The sequence below is a fragment of the Bidens hawaiensis genome, unplaced genomic scaffold (assembly GCF_021521415.1).
Source record: "Bidens hawaiensis isolate Kalapana, Puna unplaced genomic scaffold, B.hawaiensis_p1.1 tig00003781_1, whole genome shotgun sequence".
NCBI lineage: Eukaryota > Viridiplantae > Streptophyta > Magnoliopsida > Asterales > Asteraceae > Bidens > Bidens hawaiensis.
The window spans coordinates 1839664-1848041 of record NW_027491218.1 but is presented as its reverse complement, the minus strand read 5'-3'; the positions used below and the strand labels follow the sequence as shown (position 1 = coordinate 1848041).

Here is an 8378-nt window from a genome sequence, read left to right as displayed (position 1 = left end):
CCGGTGAGAAAAAACCGGTTTCGAACCGGTTCGGGTTTTTCAACTTTACCCGATTTGTGCACGTCTAGACCCAGACTCGCCAAAACTGGTTCCACCTTTTACCAGATCAAAATCCAAACCCAACCCAGCCAAAACCCGATAAAAAATCGGCAAACCCGGTCAAAACCCTATCATACTAGGAAGAAACCGGTACCTACCCAAAACCGGTTCTTGTTACTGAAAAAACTCGGTTTGTGCACCTCTAACATGATCACACACATGAGACCGCACCCGACATAACAGAACAATATGAAGTGAAGTTAAACCGAGCAAACAAATATAACAGAACCTTCGATCAACGTACTTTTTAACAGGCAAACATCAAAACACACATGTAATCAATGAATCCTAAATGTCAAGCATATTATTCTCATAAAATACCTATGTACACACGCGACCTCAGTTGTCTACATAGTATGCAACTTGTTTACAAACACACGATAAAACGATTAAAAAATATAGATAACACCGACAATATACGACCAGGTAAAACCATAACAATATTGTTAAATCGAGACCAAAAACCATTCATGATAAAAACAAAATTATTATTTTAGTAACCACTCTGGTTAGGAGGATAAGGAGAAGAAACCGTATACGGAGGCCTCGGAAAAGAACCCGGTTGCTGACCCTGACCCTGACCCTGACCCGGTGCATTATAATACGAACCTTGCCATCCAGGATAAGCAGGCTGACCGCACTCATACCCGCCAGCTGGAGCCGGTGGCTGCTGGCCCTGTTGAGGCGGGTATGGAGACGGAGACCCGTTATGGTAAGGAGGTTGTGGCTGGGGATGTGAATAGGACGGGTGCTGTGAATATGCTGACGTGGCAGCAGGTGGTAGCGGTTGTTGGTGTTGCTGGGCATACGCTGGCGGTGGTGGCTGGTGGTGGTAGTAAGGCGGTTGAGGGCGGGGTTGGGTGGTGGGTGGTTCGGGCTGGGAAGGTGGTCTTTGAGGCGGTCCGGTTGAAGGGTAGTTATACGTGTTTGAATTTTTATTATCTTGGAAACTTAAACCCGACATTTGCCTTTGTACGTCTTCAATCATTTCCCGACACTGTATGCCTCGTGTCATGATGAAGTCACTGCACTGTTGCTTTACGCTTGTGATTGCTTCCTGTTTATTAATGCAAACAAATTTGTTAAATCAAATTCATAATTATGATTAAATAATTTAATATAATAATATAATCTAAAAACAAAAAGATTCATAATATACCTGAATAGTAACATAAAACTTGAGTCCTTCATTAATGTTTTCTTTAATTTCTCGATACTTGGCTATGGCAGCTTCAATCTGCTTATAACACTTTTCACAAGCAACTGCGGATAAAAGAATATACAATCATATAAGATCTTCATTAAGAATAAATATGTATAAATTATCAACGAAAAAGTTACCTCTGTAATCCTCAATATTAAAGGTGCTAGCAAATTCACGATTTTGAGTCTGCAAACGAGAAAAACCGATTATAACTTAAGAAAATCAACTGCATGAATAAATGTAAAATCAAAATCAAATATGTCACTAAAAACTAACCTAAATATGTAGCAATAACTGTTCCTGAGCTTGAAGGTTTTGAGATATTTCTTCACATATTTGATTATACTTAGCTATCTCTTTTCTAAAAAGATCTTCATGTGAGCCTGCTGATGTCATCAACTTCGGGAGTATGTCATCCTATACCAAAAGGATTATATTATTAAAATACAAATTATATTATTCAAGAACTATATAAAGATATATTCACAAGAATTAAGCACACCTTTCTACTCATATCTTTCAACATGTCTTCCAGACCTGCCCTTTGCGCGCCCAGTGTCTCCAATTGCCTCTGAAAATAAACAAAAATAAAATTTTGAAAATACATGGCAAATGTAAGTTTAGTAAGTGTAGATATTATTATAACCCGCAATACACACATAGATATATAGAGGGAGGATCAATAACGTATAGGCACTTTTACATACATCTTTAAACTTAATACATGAGACTATTTTTTTCTCTTCCACTATATATTATTATCTTCAATGTGTGTTCGTTCATTTAACTTTAACGTACAAACAATTAAACAAACGGGGTTTTCTTGTCCACGTCTATCCGCTAAGAAAATGAGTGTGCTCGTGTTTGTTTATGTCCGTTGTTAATAGTAAAAACGAACGGTTCGCGAACGAACAAAACTATATATAAATTAATAAACATAACTAAGCAGAAACCAATTATGTGCCTAAATATTTATTAAACCTATACTAAAGTGTAATGGGCCTGAAAATTTTAGATGACCATGTAAATAAATGAACTTAAACGAACGAGGATAGACAGGCAGAACTGAACAAACGTTAACGGACATATATAAGCAAACAAGACATGTGTTCATGTTCGTTCGTTTAACTAAATAAAGGAACATAAACGAGCTTCCCGCCGAACGTTTTACACAGTTCGCTAAACATTGGGTTCATTTACAGGCCCACTTAGGTGGTTCTCTTAGTTATATATCAATATCATCGTACTCAGTATATCCCACCAATAGCAAAGCTATGGTAGGGTCTGAGGAGGGTAAGATGTAGGCAGCCTTACCTCTACCCCATAGGGATAGAGAGGCTGCTTCCGGTGAGACCCCCGGCTCGAAGGTGGTTCTCTTAGTTCTCTACTTCAAATTGGTTCTGAATAGAACACTTCCCCATAACATACAATACATGTCGATTTGCTTTTTGGACACTAAAGTTGTATAAAGCCTTGTAATGTAAATTACCAAGCTCTGTTTCAGGGCCCCCACTATAGCATCTTCATTGGCATCCAAAGACATCATTGGCTTAGACAATGTTGGTAGTGCAGATTCAATCTAGCAAATAAAAGATCGCAGAAATGAATTTACAAGTAACTCCATGATTTTCAAATTTATAAAAACAAAAATAATAAGCAATAACTAATTAAAAAAAACTTACAGGTCTGCAATCAAGAATAGACATGAGTTGCATATTCTCTCTAACCGAACGTTCAATTTTAGCATCACTATCAGCAGCTTGTTTTAAATTTGCAGCAAATCTATTTAACCGATCCTGCAAGTTTTTAGTAAGAGTATTAGACTGAGGCCGAGTCCATCGGGTCCCAAACTGGCTTCTAAATTGTGCATCTTCTGCAGCTTCTTTCTGAATAAGCTCCTCAGTCTGAACCAACAACTCATGGTTAACCCTCCTCAAATCACGAAGCTGTTGCAGCTCACCTTCCAAGCCAGCTGGACCGCCACTAATCTGAACCGCTTCCACGTCTTCCCATAAAGCAGTTGGCAACACTGCATGTCCTTCCAATGCAAGGATCGAACCAGGCAGGTCCATTTCCTTGAGACTGACTCGAGCCAGCTCACTGCCTTGCTGCAGTTTCTCAGCTTGAGTTCTGATGATGTCATCAACCATTTCAGTGTACTTTGAAAGAGCCTTTGCACTGCTGTCAGGGACAAGACTTGCAAACATCCTATCCTTACTTGCATCCAATACCTCATTCATGTTTAAAGGTTTAACCATTGCGAATGCAGGAAGCGGTTGTAATGAGCTGGCCTGTGGGACCCTCATGAGGAACACACTATCATTCTCTTTCATAGCCCTGTCCAAATTGGTTTTGAGATTGGTTTCTAGCTTGTTGATTGCATCAAGAATCTGTTGTGCGGCTCCTTTTGGGGATGATTTTTTGGCGTCGGTTAAAGCACCAATACCACTTTTTAACCGTGCGATTTCTTCTGCAATTTCTTCTTTCTCGTGAAGCTCTAAACTGTATCTGTAACAAGCTTCTGCATAGAATAATGCTGCCTTTAGTTGAACATGAGATAACCATGCCTTGTCAAAATGATTAGTGAGAGGTGCAGCATGTAGTGCAGCTAGTGCTTCTTCATAATAGAATCCCACCTATATGTGAACAAAAGGTGGTGTGTAAGACTTATCAGGATTCAAGATTGCAGTATCATATAACAGTTTAAAGTTATATCATATCAAGTCTTTTAGATGGAAATCATGTACACTTTCACTATACATATGATTAATTTTAATTTATGATGATCATAATTCTTAGATCAACACATGTGCATAGAAATCAAAAATCAATTAACTGCAAAACTTAGCATTGCAGTATCAAATAGCAGCATAAAGTTATATCATACCAAGTCACTTAGCTAGAATCCATACAAACTTTCATTATACATTATTAACCACTATCTCTGATGATCATAATGTTAAGGATCAACACGTATGTATAAAAACCAAACAAGTAATTAATAGCATTGCAGTATCATATAGAAGCTTTAAGTAATACATCATATCCAGTTAATTAATCATATCCAGTTAATTAGCAAGAAATCATGTGAACGTTCACCATACATAATTAACCTTTATCTCTGATGATCATGAAGCTTAAAGATCAACACATATGTATAGAAATCAATCAAAAAAATTAACTACAAAACTTAGCATTGGAGTATCATATAGCAGCCTAAAGTTATATCATATCAAGTCAATTAGCTAGAAATCATTTCATGTTTCACTATACATGATTAACCTTTATCTCTGATGATCATAATGCTTAAAAGATCAACACAGCTTATCTCTGATAATCATAATTCTTAGGTCAACGCATATTTATAGAAATCACACAATCAATTAGCTGCAAAACTTAGCATTGCAGTAATGTATAGCAGCATGAAGTTATAGCAGATCAAGTCGATTAGCTAGAAATTCTGTAGACATTTATCCATACATGATTAACCTTTATCTCTGATAATCATAATGCATAAAGATCAGCACATATGTATATAAATAAACCAAAAAATTAAATGCGAAACTTAACATTGTGGTATAATATAACAGCTTGAAGCTATATCATATCAAGTCGGTTAGCTCAAAATCATGTAAACTGTCGCTATACATGTTTAACCTTTATGCCTTATGATCATTATGCTTAAAGATCAACACAGCTGAAACAAGTATACAACTTCAAAACTTAGCATTAGAGTATCATACTGTCAGTTTAAAGTTATAGGCTTATAGCATATTAAGTTGATTAGCGAAAAATCATGTATACGTCTATCCACACATGAGCAACCTTTATCTTTGATAATCATAATGCTTAGAGATGAACACAGCTGTATAGAAATCAAACACTACTAACTCAAAAACTTAACATTGCAGTATCTTATAGCAGCTTGAAGTTATATTATTAATCATATCAAATAATCAAGTCTATTAACCTTTATCACTAATGATCACAATACTTAACTAACAACACATATGCACAAAAATCAAACAATAAAAAAACCGCAAAACCTACCTGTCTGGAAATCTTGGAACAAACACCGGAACTACTCCCTTTGGCAATACTATTCTCAAACACACACTCCTGCGCCTGCGCCAACATCAACCTCTCCAACATCCCCGCACACTCCACCGACAAATCCACCGTTGTCGAGCTCCCAACCCCCGCCTTCACACTCTCATTATCCCTCAAATACGCAAACGCACCAGCTGCCGCAATAAACGCCTGCACCGCCTGCCGCCTCCCCTCCACGCTCATCCTATCAAACCCTAAACCTATCTGACTATACACCGCCCCCAAATTAAACAACACTGCCGCCTTCTCGAGATGTATATTCTGTTGAACTGCTTTCTGCTTACTCTTAAACGCATCGTACCACGTGAACGTCACAGAGTTCACGTGATCCTTATCGGACGAGATCGGAAACCTGGATTCAAACACACATGGCCTTTTAAACAAGCTACTAAAATATCATTATATACATTTTTCATTATCTAGTGTACGTGATAGTAATAAAACCTATCAAAACCTGGATTCAAAGGCCTTTTAAACAAGCTACTAAAATATGATTAAATATTTTTTTCATTATCTAGTGTGATAGTAATAAAACCGATATCGGAAACCTGGATTCAAAGGCACATGGCCTTTTAAACAAGCTACTAAAAGTCTAAAATATCATTATATATGTTTTCATTATCTAGTATTCTAGTGTGATAGTAGTCATAGTTATCAAATGCGTTAGGCGCACTTATAAGCCTCGCCTAGGGCCTAGGCGCAAGGTAGAGGTGCACAAATCGGTTTTTTTAAAAAAACCGGTTCGGTTAATAACCGGACCGGTTTTTCTTGGCCTGGAAAAAAACCGGTTTTTAAATAACCGGACCGGTTTATTAACCGGTTTTTTTGGTGCAAAACTCGGACCGGTCTAACCGGTTAGGACCGGTTTAGAAACCGGTTAGAACCGGTTAATAACCGGTTTTTTTAATTAACCGGTTTTTTTTTTTAAAATAACCGGTTAATAACCGGTTTTTTTCATAATAACCGGTTTTAAAATTAACCGGTTTTTTCCATAACCGGTTCAGTAACCGGTTTTTTCTCTAGAACTTGTAACCGATATACGAACCGGCGGTTACTAAACCGGTCAAACCGGTTTTTAAATAACCGGTTTTTGTAAAAACCGGTTTTCGGTTTAAACCGTTGAACCGGTTCACCAACCGGTTTTTTTGCCCATCGCGCAAGGTGCAAAAATGCGAAGGCCTGAGGAAAAATAAGCGCACTTAAATAAAACATTTAAAATATATTATGTATATGAAAAATAATACTATTCTTAACATAAAATAAACAAAAGCTGTTATATAACATATAATATCATCTAATTAGTACCAAAATTTCTAAAATTGTCAATATTCAAATGTGATTCCAAAACTTGAATAACAAAATGTATCAATATAATGCCTTTGACTTCTCCTAGATCTAAACTTCAATAGCAACCCTTGCGTTTCTTTTGCTCGGCTTTTATGTTCTCATGTTCTTGGCATAGACAATGCCGAAGCGCTCGCCTAGGAACTAGAAGCGCATTTATTTGAGCCTCGCCTCAAAAATGGGCCTAGGCGCAAGAAGCGAGGGCTTTCAATAACTATGATGATAGTAATAAAACCTATCAGAAACATGGATTCAAACGCACAAGGTAGGGCTGTCGTTTCGTGTCTTAACGTGTTTAATATGTTAGGGACGACGCGAATAACACAATAATCAAACATGAAAATGACTCGTTTAACAATTGGATTTGGTGGTTTGAGCATGACAGTTATACGTTTTATGTACAAAGAAGGAGAAATGATGTACTCTAGCGTCTTAATTTTAATTGTTTTTAAAAAAGTATAAAATTGCATAGCACATTTTTTTGTTTAACAGGTCTTATCGTGACTAAACAGGTGCCCATTATGACGGCCCTAGCACAAGGCCTTTTAAACAATCTACTAAAATATCATTATATTTTCATTATTTAGTCTGATAGTAACAAAACACTTTTTTCATTTTTAACAAGCTTTCATTAATACTTTCATTATCTAGTGCGATAGTAATAAAACCTATCAGAAACCTAAACTAATAACATATCATTGATATTTTCATTATCTAGTGTGACAGTAATAAAACCTATCGGAAACCTGGATTCAAACGCCTGTTAAACAAGCTACTAAAATAATATCATTATAAGTGTGATAATAATAATAATAATATCGGAAACCTGGATTCAAGGCCTTTTAAACAACAAGCTACTAAAATAATATCATTATAAGTGTGATAATAATAATAATAATATCGGAAACCTGGATTCAAGGCCTTTTAAACAACAAGCTACTAAAATAATATCATTATAAGTGTGATAATAATAATTAATTTTAATAATAATAATAATAATAATAATCTAAGCAGATCGGAAACCCGGATTCGACGGCAGTTAGGGCTCTAAAGTACGACTGATACAAATCACGGCGAGAGGTGAGTGAATCTGCAGCGGAGGCGCATTCGATAGACGCGCGCATGTACTTAAGAGATTCGAGATCGTCATCTAGGGTTTGAGCTTGGCGTTCGGAGTAATTGAAGGTGATGTAGTTGCGTAATGGACGGTAGAGATCGATTGAATTGGTCTTCTTCTCGTAGATTGCGAGCATGATGTTGGTGGTTGTTGATGAAGACGCCGGAGTTGACATGATCGGTGACGGAGATTATTATTATCGTGACGGTGTAGGGGTGTGTGTGTGGATTTGGGTTTTTCTTAGGTGACAAGAAATTATTAATACAAATTATTATATTGTTGGGTATACACGTTAGTATTTGACTATTTTCAACACGTATGTTGATAAAAAGAGATTAAAACAATTTAGGACGGTAAGTGAAAAATGAACATTTAATCGAATATATATTTTGTGTTCATGTTCGTTTGTTTGAAAAAGAGTTCGTGTTTGTTTGTTCGTTTAAAATCTAAACAAATATTGATAAACATAAATGAGCAAAGTTAGTCGAACATATATGATCAAAT

At 36.5% G+C, this 8378-nt stretch overlaps 1 pseudogene across 1 annotated transcript; it reads right to left on the bottom strand.

The window, feature by feature from the left end:
• Positions 1-338: 338 nt before the first annotated feature.
• On the bottom strand, positions 339-8091 carry LOC143624471 (vacuolar-sorting protein BRO1-like; annotated as a pseudogene). Its single transcript, XR_013152119.1, has 9 exons — positions 7781-8091; positions 5354-5765; positions 2986-3939; positions 2793-2882; positions 1806-1874; positions 1580-1720; positions 1441-1489; positions 1259-1362; positions 339-1156 (listed from the first exon to the last, which is right to left on the bottom strand). The product of XR_013152119.1 is annotated as a vacuolar-sorting protein BRO1-like (transcript).
• Between the last annotated feature and the right edge of the window lie 287 nt (positions 8092-8378).